At 38.7% G+C, this 22,746-nt stretch overlaps 2 long non-coding RNA genes across 2 annotated transcripts; one reads left to right on the top strand and one right to left on the bottom strand.

Annotated features, from left to right (window-relative positions):
* Positions 1–11,835: 11,835 nt before the first annotated feature.
* On the top strand, positions 11,836–14,334 carry LOC133024549 (uncharacterized). Its single transcript, XR_009683114.1, has 5 exons — positions 11,836–11,909; positions 12,330–12,471; positions 13,092–13,179; positions 13,774–13,932; positions 14,128–14,334. It is a non-coding gene; the product is annotated as an uncharacterized LOC133024549 (long non-coding RNA).
* A 2,116-nt stretch (positions 14,335–16,450) lies between these two features.
* Positions 16,451–18,944, bottom strand: LOC133024603 (uncharacterized). Its single transcript, XR_009683121.1, has 5 exons — positions 18,873–18,944; positions 18,311–18,452; positions 17,606–17,693; positions 16,853–17,011; positions 16,451–16,657 (listed from the first exon to the last, which is right to left on the bottom strand). It is a non-coding gene; the product is annotated as an uncharacterized LOC133024603 (long non-coding RNA).
* Between the last annotated feature and the right edge of the window lie 3,802 nt (positions 18,945–22,746).

The raw sequence follows: 22,746 nt of genomic DNA on the forward strand, positions 1-22,746 counted from the left end.
AAGATGGCGGCTCTTCACTGTGCTTTTTGTTGTGTTTGTTTGAAATAATATAACTATCATAATTCAATGTGCTCTATGGGTTTCAATGCTCGGGTTATATAGACTGTATACTGAGATGGATTATATGAGTGCTCTACCTGGTGGCTGTCTGCGGTATAGGTAAGACACTGCCTCCTACATGTTACTAGATGGCACTTGGCTGAAACTAAAAAGTCAAAGAACTCATCAAATTAATTTATCTCAAAAAGGATATTTGTTCAACTGCTGCTATAGAAACTTGCAATTGGTCAAGTGTGTGTGATCTTAATACTGAGACTCCATCCTCCTGCTGCACAGACTCTGGCTCCTAATTATGTTATTGGTTTAAGATGGCATCATTTTGGGGGTCTGGTGGTCGGTTGGCTGGATTGAGCACCAAGCATTTTATTCTGTTGTCACTTAAATGAGGATAACAGCAGCTGAACCATATCTGTCAACGACTCAAAACCCTCGTCATCCATCTGTAAGAGACGAAGATTCCCACATCGTACTTTCAGAAATGTCAGTTGAGAGACAGAGCAGAGAGAGGAGAACACCGCAGACTGGCAGGAGGAGAGAGTTTCTCTCTGACATTTAAAGACTGGTGATAAAGCACCGCTTCACTCTTTATGTGAAAGGGCAACAGGATAGAGTGACGGAGACCATGTAAGAAAGTAACATTTCTAAATATCATACTTTCAAAATAGTAAACTTACATCTTGCTGTAAGTTCAGGATGAGCCCCCGGTAAATGTAGTTTGTGTGTGTGTGTGTGTGTGTGTGTGTGTGTGTGTGTGTGTGTGTGTGTGTGTGTGTGTGTGTGTGTGTGTGTGTGTGTGTGTGTGTGTGTGTGTGTGTGTGTGTGTGTGTGTGTGTGTGTGTGTGTGTGTGTGTGTGTGTGTGTGTGTGTGTGTGTGTGCGCGTGTGTGTGTGTGTGTGTGTGTGTGTGTGTGTGTGTGTGTGTGTGTGGTCAGACAATTGTGCATGAGAAAATGAACAAGCACTATGGCGAGAGTAAAACTAAGTAAATCTATTTAAAGTATTAAAGGTAAAGTGCAGCCCATTCTCTGCCCTTTGTACTGTATATTGTTTAACACAATGCTAGTCCACACTGTCATATATCTCTTTTAAATACCGTCATGGACGGGGTTTATTTCACGACTGAGTCTTGGTGGTGGCCTCTTCCAAATCCATTTGACATGAATCTTCCCCCACAAGTGCTACTGCTGCAGGAGGCGTGGTCTAATCTTACCGGCCTGTTCCAATTCGATCAATGGACTAGTTCCATTATTGAAATATTAAAAAATATCATAAACATGTAATGCAAGGCTTTGTTAAAAATGTAGTGGTGTAGACATTCAGATATTTGCTGATATAAGAAGTTGAGTCAAATTGAAAATTACCAGAAAATATATCTACTTAATTAAAGTTAAACTTCATAATATTTTCTGTCCTGTGAATGGTGTTTCTCATTTGCCTTCATTTTTTTCCTCTTTAGACAGAACGTCATCAGTCAGATCCCAGGTCTGGAGATTCTGGATGACACAGAGGTCCTGGAGAAGGAGAGAGCCCAGGCTTGGAAAACCTACAGGCTGCAGCAGAGCAGCAACGGCAGCAGGTAGAGGAAGGAGAACTCCTCCAGGAAACACACACATGATCATTTTGATATTAATGATTAAATAAATAGACTTAAAAGCCTGCCCATTGCAAATATGATGATCAATACTGCTGTGGCAAACTGAGTTGTCCACTATAGACCTAATGTCACAGCTCACCAGAAAGGAAAATGTCCATTAAAGTTATAATTAGCTGGTCATGTTTGGAGATATGAGGAATTTGGTAACACGTAGTGACCTCTGCCAGTCACTATTTCAATACATATATTAAATAAAGCTACTTATGTGTGCTGCTCAAGGTATTTTATATCAAAGAGAACATAAGTCTTTTATTTGTGTTGCATATAACTAGAATTATCGATGCATTTATTAATTTAAATTTTTTGTATTTCTACTTATTCTTAACAAACTATTTTCTATAAAACAAGGATTTGCATGAAACCAAAAGCAATCCATTTCTAAAAGAGATTTTTGTAAGTTTGCATATTATTCTGACCAAAAAAATATTTCCAACGAAAAAATTAAAATACAATGTTTTCTGAGTTTGGGTTTATGCTGAAATCCAAAATATTTTTTTTATAATATCACTCCCAGCCTCATTACATTGGGAAACATGCACCTGAATCAGTTGTGACAAATACTCACACACACAAGTTTTGTGGTGAGCGCGCTGAGAGCTTAGAGCTGAAATCTCATTCACAAGGAGAATTAGTGAAGGAATCTGAAACCAGAGTCAAAATGTTTCAAAGTGTCAGTTTGTCTTGAAGAACCATCACAGAGCAGATTAATGAAGTGATGAAATACAAGTGCATCACAAGACATGTCTAGTTTCTCTTGCTGTAAAGATACAATAGACAGAACAAACATCATTCAAATATTAATGAATGCGTTAATGTTATAAGAATCATTATTGACACAATAACTGTTTTTCCAATGTGAGGATGTGTTCTCTCGCTTTCACTCAAGGAAGAGGAAGGAGGACTCCTCCAGGAAACACACACACATGCAGAAAAAGTCTGATACGATCATTAGACAATAATACAGACTTGTAGGTTCATGATCCCTTCACTAAGAGTCACAGCTTGAGGGAACACTGACAACCCTATCATACGTGTATAGTCACGGCAACACAATGTTTACACTCTATATTCAGATGTAAAAAGCCATGTTTAATAAAGTTATCAAATCAAAAATGGAAAATTCCACTGTCAGTTAACCATAATTCCTCCTTACATATTTTATGTCTAATACATTTGTGAGTGTGTGTGTGTGTGTGTGTGTGTGTGTGTGTGTGTGTGTGTGTGTGTGTGTGTGTGTGTGTGTGTTGTACATGCAGTGTGCGTGTACATGCCTGTTTTGGGAATGTTGGGGTAATGGAGCTGCAACTGCAAACATTGTAACTGCAGTCTGTGGTCTTACCCCTAGGGTTCACCAGAGTCAAAATTAAATCTGCAAGAGACTGTCTCCTGAAGAAGTGGTTCTCAACTGGTCTGGCTTCGGGACCCACCATCACCCCTTAATGACAAACCGCGACCCAAATCGAGGAAAATGTTCAACTTCTCAAATGAATTTAATGAAAAGATGGTGCAGTTTGAACCTGAGATAGTACAGAAAATCCCAGTATGCCAACACAAAAGTTAAATGATAAACCAAAATGACCAGCTGGTGGCGATGCTAGAGAGGGAAATATCTCCACCTCATGATTGGTTCAAAACGTCTGATTTCAACCCGAACCTAATGTTGTCATTCTTTCCCAAGTTGACTTTGTCTCCCCCTACAGTTACATCAGGGGTAGATTCTCATGCTGTATTAAAGTTCTGGTTGTTGGTCCAACTTTGACACCATTATAAATCTTGGAGTTTTGGAGGCCTCTGTTTCAGGCCTTACTCGATTTCGAAGATCCTGTCTCCAGACTCCATTAGATTCGGGCGATATCTATCTGCATTTTTTTTAATGATTACATTCCCACACACTTAAAATAGGTTAAAAAAAAACAATCATTCCAGTAAGGGCGCATACATGATTACATTTCTTTATGCTGGATATATGGTGCCGTCTGGTGAAAGCGAACAGTTACAACCTGAAATCTGTTTTACATGAGCTTGACCTGTGCTGTGGGTCTTTGTCATTCCCTTTATATAAGACATAATCAGCTGTAACATTATTATTTTTATTTTTTTTTACAACTTTATTTATCATTTTTCCATGTTGAAAACATTTACATCATTAATTATTCATTTCTTACAAAAGTTGCGCACCCGCCCCCCACCCCAACCAGATGGCATCCCAACAAATAAATCCACAAAAACACTCACGTATCACACTGACAGACAGAACACCAAAAGAAGAAAGCAAATATAGACAAATACAAAAAAGAGACAGGCCAATCAGCTGTAACATTATTAACAAGTCTAGCAACTAATTACATTTTCCTTCCGATGAAGACTCTCCCTGTGTCTGTTGTAAATAAGACATTCTTCCCGGGCTGCAAACAGTTCCTGATGCTCTTTATACACAGACGCACAGTTTAAGCATATAAGCACACAAAAGCTAGTTTTTCTACAAAATCATTCATTGGTATTGTTTAACTGCGTACAGTGATAGAGGTGTGTATACGTGCAGACATGAAACATTAGCCCATGCTATGAAAGTTGAATTCAAATTTTTAAAGCTCAGTTTTTTTTTCTTGTCAGAACCTTTTTTCTCCTTGTGGAAAACTTTCCCATCAGCCTGCTCTTTCCACTTCAAGGTGACGCCACTCTGTCCGTTCTCCTTCAATCTGTCCTGAAACTGAAATGGAGACTATTTGAAATACTTTTAACAGATTCCTTTGCTCTCTCAGACAAAGAGTTATGTGTTTTTAGTCAATTCAATTCTATTTATATAGCTGATATATCATAACATAAATTATATCAAAGACTTAACAGAGAAAGTCAAGATTTTAAAATGTAGAGAGAAACCCAACAGTTCCCACAATGAGCAGCACTTTGGAGACTGTGGAGAAAAAAACTCCTTCATTAACTGGAAGAAACCTCTAGAACCAGACTCAATGTGGGCAAGAAAGCAAGGGGGGTGTAAAAGAGGGAAGAGAAGAGAAAGATAGGAGGAGAGGGGGAGAGAAAATAGAGAGAGACAAACAAGAGTTATAATTATTCATAGAAAGATGTTATTAGTGACAGCACTATTAATTCATATAATAATAATAATAATAATAATAATAATAATAATAATAATAATAATAATAATAATAATAATAATTAGAAGGAGAGTATTTTGAATTAGAAATGTTGTTTGTCTGAATCCTGCAGCTCTAGACACATAAACAGCATAAGGTCCCAAAGTTACATTTTGTTTTGAGTCATTTTTAGTCTTTATTGGAAAGATGATATTTACATGGACACTGCTCTTTCGTGGCAGGAGCTGTAACTGCTCAGCTACCAAGATATTTGTCTGCTTGAAGTTTGTATTTTGTGATCGTCACATAGCAATCATGCCAAAATCAGGATTCATGTTTCCTGGTCTTAAAAAAAAAACTGCAGATCTACAATAGCAATACCTGGAAGAATAATCTGTCAAAATAATTAAAGGAGGTTTTTTTACATTCACTCGTCTCCTTCGTGGTTATTTGATGATGTCAAACTCTGTAATACAGACTTGCCTGTTTCAGAATCTTTTCTTTCACAGCAGGGTCCTTCAGGTCCACAGAGGAGTCCACCTTCACCTTCACCTTCACCAACGTCTTCACCAATGTCTTCACTGCTGCTTAGACAAAGAACGAGGAGAGAAACAAAACACACGTTTAATGTGGTGTATAGTTGTGTGAAACCTACAGTTATTCCTGGGGAGATAGAACTACTCAGATTTTTTATTTAAAACACAGAGTGAGGAACCTCTGGTCTCTGGGCTGCATGTTGCCCACAAGACAGTTTGATCAGGCGTGTCAGAAAACTTACGGCTGTAGCAGACAAATGGTTTTCTTTCTTCACAGGAAAATGACCTCCAGTTTCCTCCCTTCTTCAAATCTGCAACACCACATACGACTTTCATCGAGCCAAGTGGGTTTCCAACTCTGTACAAACCGATCCATGTCCAATGGCCTTCGGGTAGCAAGGTCTGTATCTTGTTGTTGTCAGCCTCGTTCCTCACAGTGGCCAGATCTGTGTAGTGTTCTCTGCAGTACCACTGAGCCTCAGACCAAGTCTTTGCTGTATTCACTGGCACAAAGTCAGAATCCTCTAATGTTCCTGCAGTTAAGTTTGAGAAAAAAAGAGGGATTGTTGAGATCACACAATGGTTTTCAAAATCATATCTTATACATTATGTTGTATAGTAAAGATCAATATAAAGCACATCATTACCATTGTAGCAGACAAATGATCGCCCATCTTTGCAGTCAGTATCAAACCATTTTTTCTTTTGATATATCTTCATGGCCCCACAGAGCTGATTGGCTTCAACATTGCTTGGTTGAGTAGACTCCCAGTTCCTATATTCAGCTACACTCTGGTTGAACCCATCTGACCACTTCCAGTCATCACTGTACAGGCCAATCCAAACCTCAGAGCTGTGACCAGTGGCAGAAACTGTGTCGTTAAGTTTCTTCATTTCTTCAGTGTTTTCAATAGTGGCCAGGTCTGTGTACTTCTCTCTGCAGTAGCTCTGAGCTTCAGTCCAATTCATTGCATCAGACACAAAGTGGTACTGATGGAGGAGGCAGGTGGAGAAGGTGAGGCACCCTGAAGATGAAACCAGTTATTTTTGTTATGTATGAGGACTCAAATTAATGTCTATATTCAGATTTCCTGTTAGACATCATACAAACAGTTAAATTCACTGACCTGAGAGACACAAGACACCAATGAAGATCCCTTCCATCCTGATGCTGCTCTGTGGACTGTCTGTGCCAGTGTTCACCTCCAACACCTAACTTAACCAGTTCTAGTGCAGCTTTAGGGAAATGTAACACCACGCCTCCTCTTCTACTGACAATAGTTAGTGTTCTGTTGTACTCTTTATTCAAAAAGGCAAAGATGCAAACAACAACATTGTTCTCATTTACCTCTGGAGGCATCTCACTATGCAGATAGTTCTGATCGTATCTGACCAAGACTGGTCCCTGCCGCCACCCCTGTGCAGGTGATGATGATGATGATTATTATTATTATTATTATCATTATTATTATCATTATTATTATTATTATTATTATTTTATTTTATTTTTTTATTATATTGCTATCATCTTAGCATTATTTTCATAATAACAAACAGTCTGACAATAGTTCCTGGTCTCTGTGTCTGTGTCTGTGTCTCTCTCTCTCTCTCTCTCTCTATCTGCTCACATTGAATCTGGTTCTCGAGGTTTCTTAGTTCTAGTAAAATCGTTTTTTTTTCTCTCCTCAGTCGTCAGTCGTTGTGGGAACTGTTGGGTTTCTCTATAATTTTACAAGGTCTCAACTTTACTTTGTAAAGTGCCTTGATAAAATCTATTTTATGATTTGGTGCTAAACAAATTAAATTGAATTAAGTCATTACCCAATTCCATATCCTCAAGCTGTAACCCCAGGCCCGAGCACCAAGTCAGCCCCAGCATGTTGTGTGTTTCCTGATCTCAACCAAAAACAGCAGCTCTACAGCAGCATTGCCTGAAAAAAAAATTTGACATCCTGAAATAATTAAATGGAGTCAACATGATAACTCTTCTTTCCACTGTTCTGGCTGCTTTGCATTGTAAATCCTCTCTGGCAGGAGTTCTTTGTATTCACTCATCTCCCTCAGGGTTATTTGATGTCATCAAACTTTGTATTATATCTGTTCTGGGTTTCACGGTGGAAACTTGCTGATTTCAGAATGTCTGCTTTCACATCCTTCAGGTCCGGAGGAGTCCTGCAGCTTCACTTCAAGAACGAGGAGAGAAAGAAAACACAAGTTTACAGTGGTACTAGCTTTGTGAAGAAGTACTTGGATCTTTTATTCAAAACACAGTGAGGTGTCTGAATGTTTACAGATTTTGTTTATACCCTATGTAACTGACTAATTGTTTCCCATAATGCATCATGAAAAGTAGTGTACAACCAATGGTCACTAACCAAATAATATATACCATCATGCATTACACTCGTGGTGAAGAGACGGGAGGAGCGAGGGCAGCAGGAACAGCCCGACCTGTCGTTCTAATTTAATCATCACAGCAGAAAGTGGGGGAAACAAGTTTATTTCCACGATTAAAGATGATCATTGAACATGTTTTTTTTTGTTTTTTTTACAATAATGCTGTAAAATAAACATTTAAAATGACCTTGGGATTTTCTATGTTGTTGTTGTTGTGCATTTTATTCCTGTGGCAATTATTTCATTTTTTCGATGCAGACAAAATGTGCTGAATAGTGTGTGAAAGCTTTTTTGTTCTTTTCCGATGAGCTCAGTATATAGTGCTCTATATAGCAGTCACTTTTTGGACGTTTCATTTCAGTAATGATCTTGTGTTGGGACTTTGTTTTTGTATATTTCTGTTTTTGGATTTGTCCTTTGTATTTTAATCTTCCCCTCTCTTGTGTGTCCCTCGCCTCAGTTTAGTTACGTCCATATTGTGCCATTCCCTGTTTTATCGTGACTTTCACTTCCTATTCCCCCCATGTGTCATTGTTGGTCACTTCAATCTTGTGATTAGTTTTTCTGTCTGTGTCAGGTCGTCTCTTCACTTTGGTTCTGTTCAGTACAGCTCCTGTGTCTCTGTTTTGAGTTTCAGCTCTTGGATCACCTGAGTTCTCTAACCAGCCTTCTGAGTGTGTGCAATTTCATGTTTTGTTCGGGTTTTTTGGCAGCATTTTTGTCCAGTTACACAACAAACGTGACATTATAATAACATTATATAATGTGAGAAAATAATTCAAAGGAGTCAACACAATAACTGCTTTGCATTGTAAATCCTCTCTGGCAGGAGTTCTTTGTATTCACTCATCTCCATCAGGGTTATTTGATGTTATCAAACTCTGTATTATATCTGTCCTGGGTCTATGAACGTGTTGTGGACCTCATATAATAAAATCATCCTTGAATTGAATATCTGTGTTGGATGTGACAACATTTCCTGAAGGTGTTTGTAATATCTCACATTCACAAGAACATGAGGTCACCGTGACCTTGACATTTTACCTTCAGTCACCAACATCGTTTCAGTTCATCTCTGAGTTCAACTGAAGCTTCGTACAGAATTTGACATGTCTTCATAAAAATGGGGCAGACAAACAACCTGAAAACCTCCACCTAGGTTTTTCTGCATCAGATGAAAAATACACATTAAACATTAGGCAAACATGTCTGTCAGGTCATGGTCAAGACCTGTCAGACTGTCCAGAAGAGAAAAGCAACGAGTTAAATATTAAGGACAAGCTAGCTTGGGGGGTTGTTCACCAGAGGCTGGTGAAGTATTTTCATAAATCAAGGCCACAATTTAAACAGAGGGGCCAATGATATATATCAAACATCCATGTCCAGTTCCTGATTCAGTAAGATGTACATTTAAAGATTCAGTGTGTAGAAGTTGGTGAGATGTGGTGGTGCAGTTGCATATTGCAGCTGAGTTCCCCTCACAGCTCGCTCCCCTTTCAGATAGGATAAGATTATTTCATAGTCATTTTCTGCCAATTGATCCCTTTCAGGAAAATCTTACACACTAAACCTTTTATTAATTTCATGTTTACTTTAGCTCGATAGCTTTGAATAAACACCATTAAATATATTTAGAATTTTTTGTCTTGTTCAAGCACATTGTGTTCTTCCCAAAAACCTGGAAAATAAAAAGTTATTGGTTTATTTAGACAACTGACAGGACCTAACCTCAGGAAACATTCAGCTGAACTGGGAGAGTTGTGTGATGCAACAATATAATCAATACTTAAATTCCCATATATTAGTGTTCACTATACCTGACATTCATGGTCTCAATAGCTGCTTCTTTCTGATAACTCTCTCCCAGCGGCTATAATGGTGGAAGGTTCCTGATGCTCACAGAGGAATCAGGGCTCCTCCTTGGTTTTCACATCATGGACCATATAAAGAATTCATAAAATGTTGTTGTAGGTCCAGGAATGTTTTCACTTTAAGTTTGCGAGATAACAGTGTTTGATAACATTTTTGATTCAGGAAATAATTCATGTATCTTTACTGAAATATAAATCAATAATGACTGCAACTTGGTTGAATTTAAGGGGACTGTTGGGCCTTGGTGGACTTATACAATTTACTAAGTGGCATTGTAGTTTGATTATAGGGCCTAAATTCCCATCAAACTGTGTTAAAGCTGTGTTATGTTTGCAAGACATCCACAGTGAGCAAGAAGGGAATCAGTTTGTGGTCAAATCCATGAGTATCTGCTGGACTGTTTATTCCCTTTGTCTGTATCTCTGTTTGACATTTTAGACCTTCTGTTCAGTTACACTTTCTGAAAAAGTGAAAGTAAAATTCATTAAATACCCTGAAATCAATTAATTTATTTTTAATTGTAAAAGATACTTTCTGTCAGTGGCTACACTGAAAAAAATAACTCATTGGGTGAACTCATCTCAATTGTAGCAACTGAATTTAATAAAATCTCTGCAATATAATTTCTCTCACATAAAGCTAAAATAACATTATTACATTAACTAGTTGATTAGTTTAGTTAATTTACATAATACTAACTTATCTTTTTTAAAGGCAGCTAAAGTAAATATCGACATAGATGATGTGAAATAGATTTTAGTTAGTCCAGCACAAAATTTGGGTAATATTGCTTTTCATCTGATCCCCCGTTTAGATGCTTGAGACAAACCTCGTTTGAGTTTTTTTGTTTTTTTTTAAATGCTTAGAAACTGGCATAGTAAAAACCAACCAACAAGAAACAAACTGATCAGAAAATAAAAGCAACACAATCCTGACAGTTATCCATAATTCAACATTAATACAATTACAAATATTTTTATGCTTATAATATATTAACTTTTCCTTGAATACACTTTTCTTTAAGGCTAGACCTTTTGAAGTGCACTGGAAACAAATGTTAATCTTAACAGCTCTGTGGCAGAGTGACTTGCAGCATTAGCCCTAGAAGACTAACGTGAAATTAGTAATACCATCACTAACGTCGGGTAGAATTTACCCGATATAATATACCCGATAAAAAATTCTTCTCATCAAAATATATTAATGTACAACAATACATGGCAATTTGAAGTACTCCTCTTTTATTTTCCCCGATACAATATTTCATAAAACGAAAAAAAGGTATCATCGGGGTAAAAATTAGGGGGTTGTTAAAGAAAAATTCCTAAAAAAACAAACAATAGAGCTGGGAACTTGTTCTATGGTCCAGCCCTTCCGGGTCATGTCCGGTGATGGCAAAGTCTCCCTGCATCATTTACAACTTATATCATATTAAAAAAAAAATTACTCTCTAACACTAACTTCAGGTGAAAATTACCCAAACACGTGCATATTGAACAAACAGTGATGGGAGCAGGGAAACTAGCCTACCTTATATAACGTCAGTGAGCAGTGTGAAGCTATCCAAGGACCCAGACCACTCAGACAGCAGCAACACAACCATGACAACCCAGTCTCATCAGGAAACGTTCAGTGGGAACGTTGGTCCACTTGGACAAACGTTTCCATCTCACAATCTGGCCTATCAGATTGTGAGATGGAAACGTTTGGTCCGCCCATTGTTTTGCATTGACGTGTTTTCACGTCACGTGACTCCTGAGTTCCCGTCTACGGAAAGGAAAACATGGCGGACAGTCCTTGTTTTTTCAGATAAAAATATGATTTTGTAACTTAGTCTGGGCATAAAAATACATTCTGACACCATTTCTAGCGAGAAATGTGGTCTTTGCTTCCACAGTCTTCAGCCAGTTCGTGCTTATGATATATATTTTAATAGTTATCACAAATGTTTTTTTCGTTGCTATGATGGTTGCTATGGACGCTGCCAGGCCGAGAACCACGTCGTAGCGTGCTGCTTAAATCACCGTCCCTGCGTGGTGTCGTTCAGTGCTCGTGAATGTTATTCATGTTATATAATATTAATATTTGAGGCTAGATTACACCTCTAATGCGGAGGATCCTGCGAGTCTGTTCATACGGAGGCGGACATGAGTGCGCCACCGGACCGAGTCCGCCACCGGACCGAGTCCGCCACCGGAAATAACGTGTGGCTGTCAACATCCGGTCCCTTTAACTAGAAGCTGCGTCATACACACGGAGCATTTGGGAGACCACGATGTCGTCTTCCTTCTGTCAGGTAAGTAGTTTATTGTTTTTAAAGATCGTTACGATCTAGGTTCACAGTCCGAGTGCTGAGACAGCGGATGCGGAGTCCGTCGATACACACAATGGATGCTTTTCTTCAGCTAATATGCCATTGTTATCCACATGCTTCAGCCCACGGTAGCATGTGATTACCTGGGAGGTGAAAACATGGTTATTCAAACCAGTTCATGATGCTTAGCTCATCATTGAGGGACGCTACAATATAAATATAAACATGAATTTGATTTATGAATGCTTTAGATTAATAAGGAGCGTATTTCTCTACCAATACTTCACAATAACAGATCAATTTGGTTTAATGTATAGAATGTAATATGACAATAATGTTTTCATGTTATGGAGTTGCGATTCATTTTATAAAACAATTCCTATGTTCTGTTTTTTAATCAAGGAGGATCCAAGTGAAGCTACAGGAGTATGATGAAGAGCAAGAAGGGCAGCCTGGAGAGAAAGAGGAGCCGGGTTGAGCCCACTACTCTCATCCACGTACCACGAGGAAGATGAGGGAGAGAAATTATCCTACCATTAAAGAGGTACTTTTAAGTTACATACCAGAAACACCATTTTATATAATGTGCCAAATATAAATTTTTATTAAATCCCCAAAGTACGCTGGCTGAAATACAAGTTAATATCACACTGAAAGAGTTTTGATCAATCATGCTTCCCTGCTGTGGTTGTTCAACTGGGAAAACAACTTTTTCCACAGGAAGGCAAGTAAATTTAAGGAATGCTTGTGCAAAGTTTTCCTCTGTTATGTATAATGATGACCCCCATCAGACATTATGTTAGCAATATTTACACCTTTTCATTTATACTGTTTATTTCTGTCTACATGTGTGAATTTGCCTTCATTAGTTTCAGAAAAGAGCGATCATGTATCGGTCAGTGGGCGGCAGCCCAAGACTCCGCAAACTAGTCTTTAAGCAAAGTAGACTAAGGCATTGAGGTTGCGGCCTGCCATCATTATTATTTTGCTTAAGGGACTGAATATGTTTCATGCAGAAATATTAGCATTTCCCTTATATCTACCAAAACTGCTTGTTTCACAGACTGCAGTTTTGTTTTGATCCGATGTGGTGTGCAAATACCAACTGTATCTGCAATGGGTTGTTGGGCATTAATATTTGTAACTCTAATTTTGTTTTGACAGACTGTGCAAAGAATGTTGAGGTACATCACCACTCTACAGGAATACACAGTCCAGTAATGTGTGTCAGAAGTTCAGTAGTGAACGACAGGTACTGTGGAAAAATGTGTGTCATTGTTGTACAATGTCCTTTGACTCTGTTTACACAAGGTCAACACAAAAAGGTTTGATTGTAAACTGATATTGGTATGAATTCATGTTATACTCCTCTTCACAAGAAACAAACAATTTACAAAAAAAACCACTAGAATTACCGCACTGCGTTGTATGACTCCGCTAACCAGTGCAGTGTCCGTCTACATATTTCTACATATTTTCTCTCATATAAATGTCACTGTAACCTCTTGACAACTGAAACCATAACATGAGGTCAGTGTGGCCTTGACCTTTTGACTTTAAGACAAATACACAGTTAGACAACCCGAAAACATGCAGTAATGCCTCCGGCGACTCGCTATTACAGAGGCATTAAAATGTTAAGTGTAGTAGACTGGATTTTATTGGTGTTACATTGGACATCTTGTATTGGTACACAAAAAATATATTTGGTTTCACATTTTAGATGGCATAAGCAGAGACATCAACTCAGGAAATGGATTTCTGCAGAAAAGAAAGCCTTGTATGTGTGTATATATACATACAAACGCACTTTTAAAACGTTTTGTTTTTTATCATATATTCTCAGGTAGTACTGACGCATTTACGGAGATGGGACATGAGGGCCTTGTCTGCGTGCCCAAGAGAAGATTCCACAGAGTTCAAGCTGAGCAGGCTGCAGCAGGTTTGGAGGAATCCTCCTCTGAAGAGGAAACATGGCGAGGTTCTTCTCCACTGATGAAGAAATGTGAGTGCTGTGATTAGGTCAAATCTGCTAAAATGCTACTGTGGCTCCTGGGCCCTGCTATTAGCTTGGTGTTTGGTAGCTGTTAGCTTTAGCATATTTATTTTTTAGGGGCCTGTCTGACGTTTATGTTTTAAAAATAAAATCAGAGGGAACCATCTTCATAATTTAACACTATGGTTTCTTTGTGTCCTTCAGATCTTCTCAAGAGAAGCTGCCTCAGCTCCACGGTCTCTCCTGCAGCCTCCACTCCTGATGCTAACCCCCGGTCTCCATCACACCAACCGGGCAGACCTGGAGTCACAGAACTTTGTCCAGAGCTGCCGTCTGAGAATTGTTGATCATATAATTTTCAGCAGATGCCTTAATGTAATGTTTGTGCACAATAAATGACATTGATCATAACATATTGGTATTTCCTTGCAGTCATACACCATGATATTGGCAGATAAGATGTTGATTACATTAAAGCAGTGAATGCTCTGCTTTAAGCAACATAAACACACAATGATCCAATGGATTTGAAGTAGAAGGCGCACGTTACATTCTGTAGAGAGTACCTCAGTAACGGAAGTCAGAAAATAACTTTCTTTATCTGAGGTTCAGTCAGTTATAGTCACAGCAAAGCACACAGGTCTTGTTGTCTAAGTGGCAACCATATCATATTGTTTAAGATGTGTAACATCAAGCTTGTGTATCAGGGCTAAATACATCCAGTCATAAGTAAGTTCACCCTCTTGTTAACACTAAAAGTAGGTGACCCAGATGTTTCACAATGCAATCTGATAAGGTCTTATGAGAAACATTCTTAACATTAAAGAAATGAACACAGAGGATAGCAATAGATGTTTCACTTTAAATCAGTAGCTGGTAATCGGCAGACTGACTTATTCAAACACATTAATACTACAATGAATGAGGCAGGTGCTTCCTATCAGAAATCAACTATATCGTCACATTAGGTTTCTCTTGAGCTCATGGAAATGACCTTCATCTTCCACTTACTGTCACCTGAACCATACTGTTGTTTCTGTATCTACAATGACTTAGGAAAACATATACTAGAGGGCAATGTATAAACAATAATACATCTTATTTATATAGAGCTTTTCAAGAAGTGCAAGTACTTCACTGAGGGACAGCTAATACAAACAATATATATATCTTAAATCCATGAGATGGGACAGCCTCTCACTTGGATGTAAACCAATTTTAGAACACATTTGCTTATACTGGAGATCTTTTAAATTAATGTTATTAACTACTACTACTATTACTAATTATTTCTGGGACATTAATTTAAAAGATTTTTGCACATTTGCTTATACTGGAGATCTTTTAAATTAATGTTATTAACTACTACTACTATTACTAATTATTTCTGGGACATTAATTTAAAAGATTTTTGCACATTTGCTTATACTGGAGATCTTTTAAATTAATGTTATTAACTACTACTACTATTACTAATTATTTCTGGGACATTAATTTAAAAGATTTTTGCACATTTGCTTATACTGGAGATCTTTTAAATTAATGTTATTAACTACTACTACTATTACTAATTATTTCTGGGACATTAATTTAAAAGATTTTTGCACATTTGCTTATACTGGAGATCTTTTAAATTAATGTTATTAACTACTACTACTATTACTAATTATTTCTGGGACATTAATTTAAAAGATCTCCAGTATAAGCAAATGTGTTCTAAAATTGGTTTACATCCAAGTGAGAGGCTGTCCCATCTCATGGATTTAAGATATATATATTGTTTGTATTAGCTGTCCCTCAGTGAAGTACTTGCACTTCTTGAAAAGCTCTATATAAATAAGATGTATTATTGTTTATACATTGCCCTCTAGTATATGTTTTCCTAAGTCATTGTAGATACAGAAACAACAGTATGGTTCAGGTGACAGTAAGTGGAAGATGAAGGTCATTTCCATGAGCTCAAGAGAAACCTAATGTGACGATATAGTTGATTTCTGATAGGAAGCACCTGCCTCATTCATTGTAGTATTAATGTGTTTGAATAAGTCAGTCTGCCGATTACCAGCTACTGATTTAAAGTGAAACATCTATTGCTATCCTCTGTGTTCATTTCTTTAATGTTAAGAATGTTTCTCATAAGACCTTATCAGATTGCATTGTGAAACATCTGGGTCACCTACTTTTAGTGTTAACAAGAGGGTGAACTTACTTATGACTGGATGTATTTAGCCCTGATACACAAGCTTGATGTTACACATCTTAAACAATATGATATGGTTGCCACTTAGACAACAAGACCTGTGTGCTTTGCTGTGACTATAACTGACTGAACCTCAGATAAAGAAAGTTATTTTCTGACTTCCGTTACTGAGGTACTCTCTACAGAATGTAACGTGCGCCTTCTACTTCAAATCCATTGGATCATTGTGTGTTTATGTTGCTTAAAGCAGAGCATTCACTGCTTTAATGTAATCAACATCTTATCTGCCAATATCATGGTGTATGACTGCAAGGAAATACCAATATGTTATGATCAATGTCATTTATTGTGCACAAACATTACATTAAGGCATCTGCTGAAAATTATATGATCAACAATTCTCAGACGGCAGCTCTGGACAAAGTTCTGTGACTCCAGGTCTGCCCGGTTGGTGTGATGGAGACCGGGGGTTAGCATCAGGAGTGGAGGCTGCAGGAGAGACCGTGGAGCTGAGGCAGCTTCTCTTGAGAAGATCTGAAGGACACAAAGAAACCATAGTGTTAAATTATGAAGATGGTTCCCTCTGATTTTATTTTTAAAACATAAACGTCAGACAGGCCCCTAAAAAATAAATATGCTAAAGCTAACAGCTACCAAACACCAAGCTAATAGCAGGGCCCAGGAGCCACAGTAGCATTTTAGCAGATTTGACCTAATCACAGCACTCACATTTCTTCATCAGTGGAGAAGAACCTCGCCATGTTTCCTCTTCAGAGGAGGATTCCTCCAAACCTGCTGCAGCCTGCTCAGCTTGAACTCTGTGGAATCTTCTCTTGGGCACGCAGACAAGGCCCTCATGTCCCATCTCCGTAAATGCGTCAGTACTACCTGAGAATATATGATAAAAAACAAAACGTTTTAAAAGTGCGTTTGTATGTATATATACACACATACAAGGCTTTCTTTTCTGCAGAAATCCATTTCCTGAGTTGATGTCTCTGCTTATGCCATCTAAAATGTGAAACCAAATATATTTTTTGTGTACCAATACAAGATGTCCAATGTAACACCAATAAAATCCAGTCTACTACACTTAACATTTTAATGCCTCTGTAATAGCGAGTCGCCGGAGGCATTACTGCATGTTTTCGGGTTGTCTAACTGTGTATTTGTCTTAAAGTCAAAAGGTCAAGGCCACACTGACCTCATATTATGGTTTCAGTTGTCAAGAGGTTACAGTGACATTTATATGAGAGAAAATATGTAGAAATATGTAGACGGACACTGCACTGGTTAGCGGAGTCATACAACGCAGTGCGGTAATTCTAGTGGTTTTTTTTGTAAATTGTTTGTTTCTTGTGAAGAGGAGTATAACATGAATTCATACCAATATCAGTTTACAATCAAACCTTTTTGTGTTGACCTTGTGTAAACAGAGTCAAAGGACATTGTACAACAATGACACACATTTTTCCACAGTACCTGTCGTTCACTACTGAACTTCTGACACACATTACTGGACTGTGTATTCCTGTAGAGTGGTGATGTACCTCAACATTCTTTGCACAGTCTGTCAAAACAAAATTAGAGTTACAAATATTAATGCCCAACAACCCATTGCAGATACAGTTGGTATTTGCACACCACATCGGATCAAAACAAAACTGCAGTCTGTGAAACAAGCAGTTTTGGTAGATATAAGGGAAATGCTAATATTTCTGCATGAAACATATTCAGTCCCTTAAGCAAAATAATAATGATGGCAGGCCGCAACCTCAATGCCTTCGTCTACTTTGCTTAAAGACTAGTTTGCGGAGTCTTGGGCTGCCGCCCACTGACCGATACATCGCTCTTTTCTGAAACTAATGAAGGCAAATTCACACATGTAGACAGAAATAAACAGTATAAATGAAAAGGTGTAAATATTGCTAACATAATGTCTGATGGGGGTCATCATTATACATAACAGAGGAAAACTTTGCACAAGCATTCCTTGAATTTACTTGCCTTCCTGTGGAAAAAGTTGTTTTCCCAGTTGAACAACCACAGCAGGGAAGCATGATTGATCAAAACTCTTTCAGTGTGATATTAACTTGTATTTCAGCCAGCGTACTTTGGGGATTTAATAAAAATTTATATTTGGCACATTATATAAAATGGTGTTTCTGGTATGTAACTTAAAAGTACCTCTTTAATGGTAGGATAATTTCTCTCCCTCATCTTTCTCGTGGTACGTGGATGAGAGTAGTGGGCTCAACCCGGCTCCTCTTTCTCTCCAGGCTGCCCTTCTTGCTCTTCATCATACTCCTGTAGCTTCACTTGGATCCTCCTTGATTAAAAAACAGAACATAGGAATTGTTTTATAAAATGAATCGCAACTCCATAACATGAAAACATTATTGTCATATTACATTCTATACATTAAACCAAATTGATCTGTTATTGTGAAGTATTGGTAGAGAAATACGCTCCTTATTAATCTAAAGCATTCATAAATCAAATTCATGTTTATATTTATATTGTAGCGTCCCTCAATGATGAGCTAAGCATCATGAACTGGTTTGAATAACCATGTTTTCACCTCCCAGGTAATCACATGCTACCGTGGGCTGAAGCATGTGGATAACAATGGCATATTAGCTGAAGAAAAGCATCCATTGTGTGTATCGACGGACTCCGCATCCGCTGTCTCAGCACTCGGACTGTGAACCTAGATCGTAACGATCTTTAAAAACAATAAACTACTTACCTGACAGAAGGAAGACGACATCGTGGTCTCCCAAATGCTCCGTGTGTATGACGCAGCTTCTAGTTAAAGGGACCGGATGTTGACAGCCACACGTTATTTCCGGTGGCGGACTCGGTCCGGTGGCGCACTCATGTCCGCCTCCGTATGAACAGACTCGCAGGATCCTCCGCATTAGAGGTGTAATCTAGCCTCAAATATTAATATTATATAACATGAATAACATTCACGAGCACTGAACGACACCACGCAGGGACGGTGATTTAAACAGCACGCTACGACGTGGTTCTCGGCATGGCAGCGTCCATAGCAACCATCATAGCAACGAAAAAAACATTCATGATAACTATTAAAATATATATCATAAGCACGAACTGGCTGAAGACTGTGGAAGCAAAGACCACATTTCTCGCTAGAAATGGTGTCAGAATGTATTTTTATGCCCAGACTAAGTTACAAAATCATATTTTTATCTGAAAAAACAAGGACTGTCCGCCATGTTTTCCTTTCCGTAAACGGGAACTCGGGAGTCACGTGACGTGAAAACACGTCAATGCAAAACAATGGGCGGACCAAACGTTTCCATCTCACAATCTGATAGGCCAGATTGTGAGATGGAAACGTTTGTCCAAGTGGACCAACGTTCCCACTGAACGATTCCTGATGAGACTGGGTTGACCATGACCACACTCGCTCGGGTAAAAAACAACCGACGTTAGTGTCCTATGGTTAAGAGGCCAAGAAAACTGCATTGTTCTCCTAATATTCAACATGATATACATTCAGCATTAAGAAGCCAATTTACAAAGAAATGTCTCCCCTTGGATCCATGCATCGAGGAATATTGATCACAATTGTTCAGAAATAGCCATTCACCAGTTTCACTCTCATGCCCAGCTCTGTAGCTGGTGAAAAATAAATGCCTAGCAATCCCCCAGTCCCAAAACAATAAGGCAATAGACTTGTTGGTCTGTAAATGAAAACATTTAAATGAAAATATTTACAGACCAAAATAATCTGGTTTTAACTCATTAAAACTCATTAAAGCAGTAATTTTGGTGTAGCTTCTAATCTGTAACAGAGTGACTGGCAGCATTAAGAGGTAATTCACAACCAATGAAAACTACAGTAAAATCTTTTCTGCCCATAGTCCAAGTTTTTGCCACTAGTCCCTAACCCTGGACCTTCATGTTGAAGAACGACCACTCTCGTCAAACGATTGCTCATCCATGTGAAACTAAACACAAATAGACGATGGACAAATTATTGAGTGTGTGTGACTGTGTCATTCTATGCTGCTTTTGATACACATTTCAGAGAAAACCATTGTATTTTTTTTACTTTACTACATATATTTGACAGCCTTACTTAACAGTTACTTTTATATTTTGGGATTTTAGATACTGGATGATTTAACATGCTTTAAAAAACTATTGTTAGAGAATAACCCAGTAGTTCCCAACTTTGGTTCTGAAGCCTTACAAGAATCACAGTGTAGGAGACATTTAATTTGATATAATTCTGAAAATTCATTTTAAACGTATATTTGAACTTTTAACGTTTTAGGAGCTATAATTATTTCCGTTCTTTCCAATTAATATTATATTTTTGCACATACACATATATACATATGCATCTTTGTGTGTAAATATATAATTATTATATTAAATAAATATATATTGATATAATAATATTTAATAAAACATTATAACATAAAATTAAAATACGAATGAGTAATAAATATATATATTTCGCTTTTAAATCTATTTTAAGTTGCTTCAGGATGCGTCCACCTCTCCTGGCACCTGGTGCGTCTAGACAGACCTGGGCACAGACTGTTTATCCCCCAGGTGACAGACTTGATTTCCTCACACCCTGGGACAAATCTGGACAGGAGAATGTCTGTAGTTTTTCTAAGCTGGTGAATGTTTGGTATTTAAAATATATGTTCTTTAAATGATTGAAATCTCTGGGCTGGGTGTTTTCTGTAGAGTCCCTGAGGAGTGTAAAGCTGTAAGGTGTAAGAGGTTCTGCACGTCTTAATGCGCCTGTTGACACCTGCGGAGATGGGACTACTTAATGTGGAGGTGTTAGCTGCGTAAAGACGGGGCAGGGCTTGGACACATCATAACCTGGAGGGTTTCAGGGCTTTCTTTCTTTTCGGTGCCGGGGCCAGGACAGCAGGGAGGCTACATGGATTGGTGGACTTGGTTGGCAGCGTGTATTGCCCTGCTGTGGATCCTCTGCTTCATAGACGGTAAGAGGAGAACAAGTGGAGGACTGGGAAGCTTTTTTCAGGAACTATATCTTATGGGCGAAACAGAATACATTCAATTGATTGATTTACAGGGTAAAATTAAAGGACAATTTATTTTTTCGAATACATTCAAATTAGGCAACTTTTATATATTTTTTTTCTTCGTACAAAATTGTTTCATTTTTCTTTTTTGGTTTGTTAAACCTAAGTATCAGTTGTCCAATCATGTCAACGGATGCATGGCACACAGGGCCCTTCCTTTACGCACGTTTCACGCAAATGAGCTTGACTAGAATAAAGGCAGAGCTATTTGTCCCTTACTTAAACTTTAAGGTAGAACAACTTTAACCAAGAGGGTCCAATTTATTGTGTGGCACAAAAATTGTGGTTTTCTTTAATGCAGATATTTAAAATACTGTAAAATAATATACTCACTATAGAATAACTCAATCACTGCAAGACATCATCTTGAGATAAGTGGTAATGTATTGGATTGAGAAGGGATTTTATGTTGTATTACAGGTTAAATACTTTTGTTCAAGGTTATTTTATTACAGGGGTGCATTCTGTGTGCGTAACTCTATGCGTGCTGAGGTGATGGTTCACTGTCAACAGCCTTTAATCCAGACATCTTAAATACTTTTTGTGACTTAAGGTTCTTTATGCTTATTGAAATGTGGAAATGTCAGAGAAAACAAGTGGATTTTGTGCTGCATTGAAGAATGAAACTTTTCTGATTGTGGTTATTTGAGTAGATACGATGGATCCTGTGTGTGTAAGACAGGTGATAGCTGCCGCCCACATGGTGAACAGACTTTAATCCAGTGGCAGACGCTGTTTGTAATGGTTGTTGACATTAGCCACGGTGTTAAATTAGACTCCGGGTGACCCTGTTACCCTCTTATCCCCAGGAAACGCCGTGCTTGAGCTGCGGCTGCTCTTCCATGCGCTGACCAAAGCCGCTTGTCACCTGTACCTGGCCCTGCTGCCGCTGCGCCGCGCCGCCTCCCACTTCGCCGACTTCGCACGGTACCTGGTCAACCACTTCCACCACACCCCCGGCCCCCACGGCTACCTCCCCCATGTCCAGCCCCCGGCCAAGAAAGGCACGCTGCACATGCTGGAGGGCATGTGCGTGGTGTGCGAGACGGTGCCCAACCTGATGGGCGCGGCGCTCAGCCTGGGCGCCGCGTTCTGCCACATGATGCAGGGAGGCTTCTACGTCCTGGCGGCGACGCTGCGCACCATCCAGGTCAACCTGTTCTCCCAGATGAACGGCGAGAAGGACCGATGGGACAAGGAGCGGGTCCGAGCCAAGGAGTGCGAGAAGAAGCTCAACTCTCGAGTGCTGGAATACATCTCGGTGTTCTGTCAAGACCCGGTCAGCGCTTTACGCATCAAGGTCGACGTGCCACCCGTGTATAGATAATGTTTGTACAGCAATTCACCACTAAAATGGCACATAATGAGGCCTTTTCTCCAAACTACTGTGGGGGGTCACAGGTGCAGGGATGCAGAGATGTGACAGGAGGTTGACCTCTGACCTGAGGGAATGGCTCCAACAGAGTCAGGGAAGAAATGATGTTCTAGTGTGGAAAAGATGGAAGAATCCTTGGTGCA

This window comes from Limanda limanda, chromosome 18, assembly GCF_963576545.1.
Source record: "Limanda limanda chromosome 18, fLimLim1.1, whole genome shotgun sequence".
Classification (NCBI taxonomy): Eukaryota; Metazoa; Chordata; class Actinopteri; order Pleuronectiformes; family Pleuronectidae; genus Limanda; species Limanda limanda.